This window comes from Podarcis tiliguerta, assembly GCF_965153285.1.
Source record: "Podarcis tiliguerta genome assembly, chromosome: 7".
NCBI classification, from domain to species: domain Eukaryota; kingdom Metazoa; phylum Chordata; class Lepidosauria; order Squamata; family Lacertidae; genus Podarcis; species Podarcis tiliguerta.
In genome coordinates, this window is record NC_139540.1 from 5,971,027 (window position 1) to 5,983,495 (window position 12,469).

The 12,469-nt window shown below is 48.9% G+C and overlaps 1 protein-coding gene across 5 annotated transcripts in view; it reads left to right on the top strand.

Moving 5' to 3' along the window:
• PTP4A3 (protein tyrosine phosphatase 4A3) overlaps nt 1-12,469 on the top strand; it is a 121,743-nt gene that overhangs the window by 58,959 nt on the left and 50,315 nt on the right. Inside the window, exon 1 of one of the 5 annotated variants that reach the window (XM_083449108.1) lies at nt 7,442-7,592. The exons of 3 other annotated variants lie outside the window; for them this stretch is intronic. The gene's annotated coding sequence lies outside the window, so the exon portion shown is untranslated. Of the gene's footprint in view, nt 1-7,441; nt 7,593-10,267; nt 10,699-12,469 lie in introns of those variants that run through there. One more of the 5 variants, XM_083449109.1, reaches the window with a different exon arrangement.

The following is a 12,469-nucleotide window of genomic DNA, read 5'->3' on the forward strand; positions in this document are numbered from 1 at the left end:
TTCCAGTTTTGCGCTAACAAGATTCTTGCGGCTGTAGTGGCATATAAGAATAGTATCTTACCTTCTTTTTTAATTTCTTTACCCATCATTCCTAACTTAAAGGCTTCAGGCTTTTTGGGAAAAGTATATTTGAAATTTTTTTTAAGTTCATTGTAAATCATTTCCCAAAAGGAATTTTATTATTATTATTATTTTGGGAGAGTTGCAGGGATCTATGCCTATGGCTGTCCCAGGCAGTGTGGTCCGGTGAACTGTATGTTGCAGCATCACTGCTGTGCATAGAAAGAAACTAGGATTCTGATTCGAATCAGAGCATTGGCCATCCTGTTCTCACAGTGTCCAACCAGATGCCTTGTGAGAAACCCACATGCCGGATCCTAGCGCAAAGCATTCTCTGCACCTGTAGTTCCCAACAGAAGCATCGGATACGGATATGCTCATACCCTTTCCAATCTGCGCCCCATCCCGAGGGACGAAGGTAGGGTGAGCAAGGATTACTCACCTCCATCACTGGTGCTGTGCAATGCCAGGTCTATAGGCAGCAAAACCGCCACCCTGCTAGATTTCTTCACCTCGCAGGGGGTCGACCTGACTTGTGTGACGGAGACCTGGGTGCGCGAAGGGGAAACTGTTACCTTACAAGAGATGGCGCCCCCGGGTTTCTCCGTCCTCCACCAGTCGCGGACTGTGGGCTGGGAGGGGGAGGGGTGGCATTATTAATCCGGGAAAATTGTTCTTTCAGGGCTCTACCATCGCCATCGATCCCCGGCATTGAATGTGTTGGCCTAGTGTGGGGCTCCGAGGTGAGCATGGCTGTCTGGCTGGTGTACCGGCCACCTAGCGCACCAGCAGCCACCCTGTCAGGCCTGCTGGAAGCAGTGGCCGGCTGGGCCTTGGAGTTCCCTAACCTATTGGTATTGGGGGACTTCAACATCCATGCTGATGCCACTCCCTCCTCACAGGCTCTGTCACAAGAGACTAGGGCCCTGCGGGACCTCACATCTTTCCGCAGGGCCTGCAAGACAGAGCTGTTCCACCAGGCCTTTGGTCAGGGCGCAGCCTGACCCCCTCCTCTGGCAATCTGCACAGAATTTTGCTTAATGGTTGCCATCAATTTGATTTTAATTAATTTTATAATGAATGTTTTTAGAATGCTGGATTATTTTGATTGTTGTTAGCTGCCCTGAGCCCAGCTCCGGCTGGGGAGGGCGGGATATAAATAAAATATATTATTATTATTATTATTATTGCTGCCTCCAACTGTGGAGACAAGAGCATAGCCGCCGTTGCTAATAGAGAATTTGTCTTATCTTTTAAAACCACCACTGCCTCCTGAGGAAGTGAGTTCCATAGTTGAACTAAGAGCTGCGTGAAGAAGGACTTTTTTTGATCCGTGTAGAAACTTCCAGCTGCCATAGATGAACCTTCTTTTGGATTTGTATTCTTTCTTTCTTTTAAAAATACATTTTTATTAATTTTTTTAGCATACCAGTTCAAACACTCCTACAGCATAACTTCTCATCTTATACAATGTTTTAGACTTCCGTCAACGCCTCTGATGATTTTCCGTTTTTATCACTTATTCTGCATTTCTTGGTTTCTACATTGCATTCAGTTGTCCTTAACTAGTAATTCTTTCTTGTAATATTTCAGATAATCCACCTTGCAAAACTTCTTGCAGTCCTAGCATAATCTGTTCATCACAATTACTTTTCAAATAGTTCATGTCCTCTGAGTTTCTTAGATGCTTTTGGATTTCTTAATCCTAATGCGTTGTGTGAAGTAACACACACGTCCCTTTGTGTTGAGTTCCCCCAACGCCTTTCGCGACAAAGCACAGGGTTCGCGGTCCTCAGTTTTCCTCCTGACTCTGCCAGAAACTTGTTCTTCTGCATGCAAAACAGGGACAGTCCCTACCTGTTTTCCAGGTGGTGAGTTTTCCTCCAGCCTTTGATGAAAAGCTTTTTCTGCAGGCAGGCAGAATGGGTTCCTCTCAGCCATGTTCAAACTGGTCCAGACCTCCAGGGCTAAAATATTCCAGTACCTTCAGATGTTTCCTTTCCGTTCCTCCAGATTTCTGTCTCTGAACTTCGGAAGTGGTTGGTGGGAACGGGGCTCAGCAGGGAAAGCCATGGTGCTGATGATGAGCACCGTAATTTCTGCAAATGTTTAAAAGGTATTGATCTCGATGGCCACATGTCCAGAGAGAAACGAGAAATCGACACCTTCCGTGCCACTGCAAGCTTTTTCCCCGCCAGTGCACGCTTGCGATTTTTGTGCATGTTGCAGGATTCATGCAGAGTTCACATGGGGAGACATGTGTGGAGTGAGGAGACAGTAGTGTGGAGCAGTGGCGTAGCGTGGGGGGTGCAGGGGGGGCCGGCCGCACCGGGCGCAACATCTGGGGGTTAGGGTTAGGGGGCGCAAATCCACGGGTTAGGGGGCGCAAATTACTTGCCTTGCTCCGGGTGCTGACAACCCACGCTATGCCACTGGTGTGGAGACATGAAAGGCTAGGCCATAGGGCTTTGTGTAAGCTGCTCGTGAACCCTAGAATATGTCCCAGACTCCACTGTGTGAAACTTGAAATACAGCCTTTTGCAACTTCTTTCCCTAGCAATGGTGTTTGTGGTGTGATGGTTAGAGTGCTGGATTAGGGCCTTGGAGACATTTGGCTTCCCCCATATTTACCGTATTTTTCGCTCCATAAGACACACTTTCCCTCTTAAAACCTAAGGGGAAATGTCTGTGCGTCATATGGAGCGAATGTGTGGTCGCTGGGGCGGGGGGCAGGCTTCCCTCGCCAGCCCCGACAAGCTCTCCTGCTCCCCAGGGCTGGAAGTGAGGGAAGCTCGGCTTTCCCCACCGCCAGCCCCACAAGCTTCGGGAGGTTTCGGGATGCCTTCTGCTGAAGCCTGGAGAGCGAGCGGGGTAGGTGCGCACCGACCCTTCTCCTCTCCAGGCTTCAAAGATTCCACTGTATTCTGCTCTGGTCAGACCTCACCTGGAGTACTGTGACCAGTTCTGGGCACCACAGTTCAAGAAGGACACTGACAAACTGGAACGTGTCCAGAGGAGGGCAACCAAAATGGTCAAAGGCCTGGAAACGATGCCTTATGAGGAACGGCTAAGGGAGCTGGGCATGTTTAGCCTGGAGAAGAGGAGGTTAAGGGGTGATATGATAGCCATGTTCAAATATATAAAAGGATGTCACCTAGAGGAGGGAGAAAGGTTGTTTTCTGCTGCTCCAGAGAAGCGGACACGGAGCAATGGAGCCAAACTACAAGAAAGAAGATTCCACCTAAACATTAGGAAGAACTTCCTGACAGTAAGAGCTGTTCAACAGTGGAATTTGCTGCCAAGGAGTGTGGTGGAGTCTCCTTCTTTGGAGGTCTTTAAGCAGAGGCTTGACAACCATATGTCAGGAGTGCTCTGATGGTGTTTCTTGCTTGGCAGGGGGTTGGACTTGATGGCCCTTGTGGTCTCTTCCAACTCTATGATTCTAGGTTACAGACTCCGCTAACCCAGAAATATTACCTCGGGTTAAGAACTTTGCTTCAGCATGAGAACAGAAATCATGCTTCGGCAGCAGGAGGCCCCATTAGCTAAAGTGTTGCTTCAGGTTAAGAACAGTTTCAGGTTAAGAACGGACCTCTGGAATGAATTAAGTACTTAACCCGAGGTACCACTGTACAAAGCTGAAAATGAATGAAATGCAGCTAAAATATTATGTTCCTTTTTCACACGGTCTAGTCCTTCCCCTGCCCACCCCCCTAATATTCTTAAGAGGGTCTCTTCTCCAGTCTTCAGAGAGCAGCTGGAAGTAGGGAGGCAGAAAAAGGTTCTCCTTTCCTTCCACTCTGCAGTTTTAATCTGAAATCTTAGGTGCAGTACTGATCCCAGAGCTCAGAAACTGCTCGCGCTGATGAAATTCCCAGCTGCAAAATGCTCCTGGAACAATTGGAGTTTCGATCACTGCTTCCCATTATCAGACAGCTTCCTGAGGAGGGAGTCACGACGCAATGTACGCGGTGCAAAGAAACACATGTGCCGTGCATTCCCCGGGGTCCCCAGTCCACGTTTCAGGGTGAAATTCTCCCCAGAGAACGGTGGGGTGAAGGTGTCTCCGTAGCCTTTTCCACTCCAGTAGCTTTCGATGTGTTTGAAATCTGGATCAAGTTGGTTAAGAGTTTGATCTCCCTGTGATCCTTCCCTAAATCCTCCTGAGCGCTTACTCCTTCTGTGATGCGTACAAAGAGCTGCCAGATGAATAATAGCTTGGCAGGTGGTGAGCTGGCGTCATTGTTGGCCTGTGTGTGTGTGTGTGTTGTGCCCGCCTGCGCAATGTTCATATTGCCGGCGTTGAAGCGTTCGGACACTGGTTTGTTGCACCGCAAGTGACGTTGAAATGTTTGTGGGCATTCTGTGACCAATAGAACTGTCAGCGGAATGTTCGCAGGCTTAGCACTGTGGGGAAAGGGGCGCTTGTTGGTTTGGCTGGGATTACGAAACCCCATACATCTGTATGGGGGGGGGGGCAGGCTAGCTGGAAAAAGAACAGAGGCTGCCCCAGATGAAATTAGGTTGGCGAAGGAGCAAATTAACCCTTTCCAAAACTGGAGAGGCTGGCGGCTGAGCCAACTAGCGCTCTGTTTCCTGTTTTTATCGACCTGATGAAGTTTTCAAAGCAGGTTTGTCCACTGGTCTGTGCAAGCGCACTTGGGTTTTCAGGAGGCTGCTTGCGTGGGAGAACCCAGACACAATTGGATTACAGGCAGTAGGGGGTTGAGCTACATGACCTCTGGGGGTCCCATCTCTCCAATTCTGGGCCCAGCAAAGAGGGAACAGCGTCCCCTTTGTGCTTGTCTTCTTGGCTTCCGGATAGGCTTGCCCACTTTGGGGGGGTTGTGGTGGGAACAGGATGCTGGACCAAGTGGATTTTATTCAGTCTAAGCGAATAGGGCTGCTTTAGCTACTTTTAAGTGTTTTCGTAAAGTCGAAGCAATCTTCCTCCCAACGGTTCCCCCCCCCCTTGCCATCTTGAAAACAAAAGCCAGATGTATGCGCCAAGCAGATGTGGGGCAGGTGTCCGTCGCGGGAGAGGAGCCCGCCGATGTTTATCAAACAGCCCCTGAGAAGTTTGCACAGGATATGAGGGTATGTTCTTCAAAGCCCAGCGGCTGCATCCTGGCTCTGGCGGTTCTGCGTAATGTGATTTAGGGTTATAAATAGACCCCGGGCCAAGCAGCTTCGCTTTGCTCCCCTCTTTCCCAAGGGGGGGTACCAGAACCTCTCGCCCGACTTGCTCCCCCCTGCACTTTAGAACTGTTTAATCACATCATCAAGAGCTACGGGTCAAGGGATAATTTCTTCCTTAGCATTATAAGCCCTTTATGCCTCTGGGGCTTGCTGGTTATCAACATTATTCCTAAGTTGCCAGAGGTGATGGTATAGCACCGCTGGGAGTGACTGCTTGCATTTTTTAATAGTGGTTTTCCATTACTATCGCTGCTTTAAAACTCTCCAAGGTACTGTAGTTGTTATAAGCACCTCTCATGATTACTGTAAAATGGGATATGGATGCAGCCTTGCTGGGAACGGATAACTCTAGAGACCGCTGGTGGAACAGTTTGTGTGTGTGCGCATGTGCGCTCAGGCATGCTCATGCCTTCTCACATTTTACATGCACTAACACAGAGCTCATCTTTGCACAGGGAAACACTGAATTTGCTCGTGACCCGTACGCGTTACCTAAAATAAGCATATCTGCACGAGTAAGCTTCATTTGCAAGGTTCTCTTTTTAGTCACAGAAGACGGCAGTTAGATTTGTGCAGCGCTGAAACACTCCCTCTCCCCGCAAACAAATGCTGATGCAAATGTACACACACACACACACACACACACACACACACACAAACCCCGGACCTAGAATCATAGAATCATAGAGTTGGAAGAGACCACAAGGGCCATCGAGTCCAACCCAGCTCTTACTGTCAGGAAGTTCTTCCTAATGTTTAGGTGGAATCTTCTTTCTTGTAGTTTGGATCCATTGCTCCGTGTCCGCTTCTCTGGAGCAGCAGAAAACAACCTTTCTCCCTCCTCTATGTGACATCCTTTTATATATTTGAACATGGCTATCATATCACCCCTTAACCTCCTCTTCTCCAGGCTAAACATGCCCAGCTCCCTTAGCCGTTCCTGGCTTCTGAGATCCTACTAAGCGTTGCCTGTAGGTTTTCAAAGCCATTTTTCCAATGCTAAAAAAAGAGGTGGATAGTAACAACAACAATAATAATTTATTATTTATACCCCGCCCATCTGGCTGAGTTTCCCCAGCCACTCTAGGCGGCTCCCAATCAAATGTTTTAAACAGTACAGCATTAAATATTAAAAACTTCCCTAAACAGGGCTGCCTTCAGATGTCTTTTAAAGATAGGATAGCTGGTTATTTTCTTCACATCTGAAGGGAGGGCGTTCCACATGGTGGGCGCCACTACCGAGAAGGCCCTCTGTCTGGTTCCCTGCAACCTCACTTCTCGCAATGAGGGAACCGCTAGAAGGCCCTCAGCACTGGATCTCAGTGTCCGGGCTGAACGATGGGGGTGGAGACGCTCCTTCAGGTATACTGGACCGAGGCCGTTTAGGGCTTTAAAGGACAGCACCAACACTTTGAATTGTGCTCGGAAATGTACTGGGAGCCAATTCAGATCTCTCAGGACCGGTGTTATGTGGTACCGGCAGCCACTCCCAGTCACCAGTCTACCTCCCAGGATGCTGAATTGCGTGCCTCGATTTCCAAATCTAAGCAGCATCGCTGTGTTAACGCTATCCAAGTTGGAACAGTGTGCAGACAGGGGCTTTGTGTGTGGGGCTTCAAGCTTAGAGCCTTGGCTTGTGTCAGTTGCTGGTGGTGTGTGTTTGTGTAGATTTAACATGACCTACACTGGTAGCAAGGGTGAACCAGATGAGCAGGGCTTGTCCTTAAGAGCTAATGGGATTTAGAAACACATATCAACAATAATATTTCCCAAGGGCTGCAAAAGTGGAAAGGGTGTCTCCTTGGGCATTCGCCTGCCTGCCACGTTCTGAAGCCTTTATCGGCTGCCTCTCACAGGCACCCACCAAAATGCAAAGTTGCCAGGAGCAGGAAATAGCCTGTAGCAGCAGCAACAACAACAACACGAAACTCTCTTTATAAGAAAAAAGTTGCCTTCTCCTTTTTCGTTGCTGCTGCTGCTGTTTTGTGCAAAGGGAGGGGGAGCGATTGACAAAGATTCACTCTCTTGTCTGTCCGTCCGTCCATCCCCCCCCCCCCAGCTGCCGTGTCCCTTGCATCATTCAGCTTCCCTGTTCCCGTTTACTTATGTGCTTAGCCCTTGTGTTCTATTTTGAGGCTCTGTGCACCCGGTGCTAAGCAGCCGATGACCCTGCCGAAGGTAAGCGTTGCAAAACAAGAGCTGTCAGGCAGATCACGCCACGGGCTTAGCCAAGCCGGCAGCCTCTTCAAAGGGGGACTGAGCAGTCCTCAGCAGGGCGAAAATCTGGCTGCAAGAGGCGTTTGGGCAACCTGGAGGTTCTCCTCTTCGGAAAGGTAAGCCTCGCGTATGAGAAATCAAACTCCAGGGACTGGTTTTGTTTACCTCCTCCTCTTGGAGAACTTTAGCCAGCGATTTCCCCAAGCCTCTTTCCCCACCACCCTCGGACGAACGCTTTGTACTTCCTGCAACAGGAGGTTCATGCATGGATGGGCGATGCCTTCTTATAGCTGCTTTCAAAATTGCTTTTTCCTTCCTTTAACCAAGCCCAGGTATCTCAGCACGCAGCTCTTCCTAAGCTACGGGTTTGCAGATTTCCAAATTTATAATTCGCCGGCTCGTCAAAGCAACACGTTGGCGGCAAGCTGGTAGGGTTTCCGGAAAAAGGAAAGCAGGAATAAATACGTTGGGGGGGGGAGTTTCCATGTGGGGGGAGATTTTCAGAGTCTCAGGTGGGTTTTTCTGTTTGGGAAGGTCTAGTAGGGGAGAATCTGCATTGTAGGAGAGCCCCGTAAGAGGAATGGAGCAGGGCATGTTTAGATTGAAGGAGAGGAAACTGAGAGGTGATATGACAGCCATCTTCAAATATCTCATGACCATCACATGGAAGATGGAGCATGCTTTTTTGCTGCTGGTTCGAAGGGTAGGACCTTCGAGGAAGGTTGTGGAATCTCCTTCCTTGGAGGTTTATAAGCAGATGTTGGGTGGCCATCTGTCATGGATGCTTTTGTTGTGATTGCTGCATTGCTGGGGGGGTGGACTAGATGACTCTTAGGGTCCCTGAAACTTACAAATTTAACATTATCAAAGGAATGCTTCTGCACTCTTACAAAGACCATTAGAAAGAAACAAAAATTTAAAAGCTAAGAAACTGCCTCAAAGGCATTTTTACAATCCTTCCTCCACAATAAGGTATTAAATAATCCGATCTATTCACAAAATGGCTCTCTGCATCTGCTCTGGTGTCTTCTGCCATATCACTGCATATTTATGCATGACTGAGATAAGTTTCCATAACGATGTTATTCAAAAACCTGAAACTGTTCTTTTACCTCTGTGAAACCTTTTTTAAAAGAGTTTTCTCAAAGTTTCGAAAAGCTATTAGCCACCATTATGGTGTAATAAGACGTAACGTTTTCCTTTTAAAAATTTAAGTGCGTGTGTAGAGTTAAGAAGCTGTTGTACATTTACGATTTAATAAAATAATTCTAAAGGGGGGAGGGAGATTACTCTTAAGGTCCCTTCCAACTCTAGGATTCTGTGATCTCAAAAATACATCCCCCGCAAAAAATACAACTGAAAAACAGGATCCTTTCCTACCTGAAATGAGTTTGACAGCAACAACAACAACAACAAGTTTGTGGTTGACCACAAACTTGACATGAGCCAACAGTGTGACGCGGCAGCTAAAAAAGCCAATGCAATTCTGGGCTGCATCAATAGGAGTATAGCATCTAGATCAAGGGAAGTAATAGTGCCACTGTATTCTGCTCTGGTCAGACCTCACCTGGAGTACTGTGTCCAGTTCTGGGCACCACAGTTCAAGAAGGACACTGACAAACTGGAACGTGTCCAGAGGAGGGCAACCAAAATGGTCAAAGGCCTGGAAACGATGCCTTATGAGGATCGGCTAAGGGAGCTGGGCATGTTTAGCCTGGAGAAGAGGAGGTTAAGGGGTGATATGATAGCCATGTTCAAATATATAAAAGGATGTCACCTAGAGGAGGGAGAAAGGTTGTTTTCTGCTGCTCCAGAGAAGCGGACACGGAGCAATGGATGCAAACTACAAGAAAGAAGATTCCACCTAAACATTAGGAAGAACTTCCTGACAGTAAGAGCTGTTCGACAGTGGAATTTGCTGCCAAGGAGTGTGGTGGAGTCTCCTTCTTTGGAGGTCTTTAAGCAGAGGCTTGACAACCATATGTCAGGAGTGCTCTGATGATGTTTCCTGCTTGGCAGGGGGTTGGACTCGATGGCCCTTGTGGTCTCTTCCAACTCTATGATTCTATGATTCTAACAATAATAATAATAATAATAATAATAATTTATACCCCACCCATCTGGCTGAGTTTCCCCAGCCACTCCGGGCGGCTCCCAATCAAGTGTTAAAAACAGTACAGCATTAAATATTAAAAACTCCGCTGAACAGTTATGATAACGAACAGTGGTAGTTGAGAATCCTGCATTGCAGCAGGTTGGACTAGAGGAACTTCAGGGGTCCCTTGCGACTGTACAATTTTATGATCCTATGCATGGTGTACAAGAAGTCTTGGGTTCAGTCCAGAGACCCCTGCCTCTGAAAACCTGGAGACCCCTTAGCAGCCAGGACAGACAACGCTGATCTATATGGACCAGTGGTCTGACTTGGTCTAAACCCAAGACTCCCGGAAGTTTTGGCTTCATTTCTCAAGACTGTCTTTTCTCACAATCCCCACTTGTTGCTTAGAATCTGCGAGGCGTGGGGTTCTCCTCCCCAAAAGCCCTGGGATGCTTAGAGCGACACCAGCCCACTCTCTCTCTCACACACACACACCCCAATTCCTGTCCTTGGCTACCCAAGCGAGCAGGCGTCGCTGGCAGCGATCCCAGTCCGTTTCCGATTCAGCGTGTTTCTGGTCTGCGGATGTTTGTGCGCTCGTCTCTCTCTCTCTCGACACAGCAGTTTCTGGGTTGGAAATAAGAGGAAACTGCCAGTGTGACGAAGGCCTGGCACACCCAAGGCTTCCGTAGGAGGGGCGCGCAAGGCTGATGCTTGCCTCCGGCTTATTCTTAGCACGTTGCAAGCTTCAGAGCTCCTGAGTCGCTGCCAGAGCCAGCCCCGGCGCACCGGAGGCGCACGCTTTGCCGGTGCTCCTTCCGCCACGCACGAACAGGCTTTCTGGCCGATCGCAGGAGTGCCTCTCCTACTTCAGAGACAAGAGGCAGTGACTGGGAAGCAAAATGCCTTTGAGGAGGTGGGATAAACACCTTCGCGCAAAGCGAAGGTAACATCGGGAAGGTTTAGGAGCCTTCTGCCCTCGATGGACCCAGAACTTGCTCGCAGAACCACGTCCCGGGGCTCGCCCAGTGCTTTTGGAGCCGTGTGAGGATTGTAGTGCGTGCCTCAACTTGCCGCACCTGTGCTCGGTGTGCGTTGTGTTGGGAAACTCTGAACAGGGGAAGGTAAGGCATCCGTCGGCTGTCGTTTCCCCCACACGCGTTTTTGGTGCGTGGTTTCGTCCAAATGGCACCCACTCTCTTGAGAAGGATGGGCCTGTCTCTGCAAATCTCGTTGCAAAATGAGCACATTGAACCTAAAATAGTTCAGCTCCTGTTTCTTTTTTTAAAAAAGGAAGACTTGCCTCAGCGGTGGGAAGCCAGCTGTGCGTGTGTGTGGTGTGTGTGTGTGTGTGTGTGTAGATTAGCATCAAGGGAAGGAATAAAGCTGCCATTCTTTGAGAAGCAAAGCGAGGCTTGGGTAGTCATTAAGCACCAATAAAATTACTGTATGAATATTGGTCCCAATCCAGTGCTCTCTGATTCGGATACGATTGCAGAGGTTTCACATCAGATGGGTCTGAGACCTGCCACCATTATGCAAACTGGATTTCGGCTTGTAGTTTGTAGGTTCTTTGGTTTAAAGCTGTTCTAAACATGTCTGAGCCTACAGAAGAGGAAACGGAGGCTACACGCATTTCATTGCAACAGAATAAACTGAATTCTATTCAACCCGATCCCATCTCCTCAGTTTGGCAAGGAAATGAGGCTGGAGATTTCTCAAAATGTACCTAGCCCCTTCTCACCCACTGGTGGTTATCGACACTGCGGATAGGAAACAAGGCTTTTTTGATATGTCTTGATCTTCTTCTATTTCTCTTGTGTTAATGGGACACAAAGTTTGTTGGCTTCTAAGTCAGCTGGCCTGTCTTAGCGCAGCACCGCGGGGCATATTGTGCCAAATCCTTCGTTGTAAGTAAATTTGGTGGGTTTCTTTGTTTAATTAAAGGAAAAACCCTATACATTTTTACTTTACAAAGCCATACTCTGGCTTCCCCTGTTCTGGAAGATTTACAGTGTGTAATCTGGCATCTTCTAGAGGAAGGGCATGGCTGCTGTTAATGGGGTGGTAGGAAAGCCTCGCCCAGGATTGATTTCGGGAACAATAGGGAAAGGACAGGAAATTCTTTAGGACACACCCGTTCCCCACAGCTGGGAGCCTCCGCTATCAGGCAACCTGTTGTGTTGTTTTGTTTTGTATTCTGGGCATGTTGTGTGACTGCTTTTCCACGCTTCTCTTTTTGAGCCTCAGTAAAAGTAATTCTCTCCTGAAGGGATGTGTGTCATAGCTGTCAACCGTCCCTTATTTGGTGGGAAACGCCGTTATCCCAGCGCCGTGTCCCGCTGCTGCGCCTTATTGATGATGTCCCTTAAATTTCCCGGGTTTCATGCTCGCCCGGCTCGGGAGGGAAGCAGCAGCTCAGGGTCCTCCACCGCGAGAGAGATTGCACACGAGCTGTCGTGTCTCCGTCTCTCCCTTTTCCCCCTCAGGGGCGCGTCATGAGGAGACGGGTAGCTGCGGGCGGGCAGCCCCTCTCTTGCTGCCAGGGGAAGCCGGAGGCGGCAGCTGAGGTGGCCTGGGGGAGGAAGAAGAGGAGGGGATGGGGAGGGACGCAGAAGGGCGGTGCTTCAGCGGCCGTGGCGCCGCTTCAGCGGCCGCTCCGCCGCCGCAAACGCCTCATGCCAGGCTCACGGGCGGCGTGGGCGAGAGTCTCCCTCCCTCCTTCTTGGGCAGAGAAAGGCCAATGGAACTCCTCACGCCAGGACGACGGCAGCCCCGACATGCTGCTTAGCATACCCTCCAACCAGTTCAGCATCTTAATGTAGTGATTTTCCCCTCTGCATCCCTTTCATAACTCTATTTTTATAAATCATTTGTCCATCCATAGTTCAAATT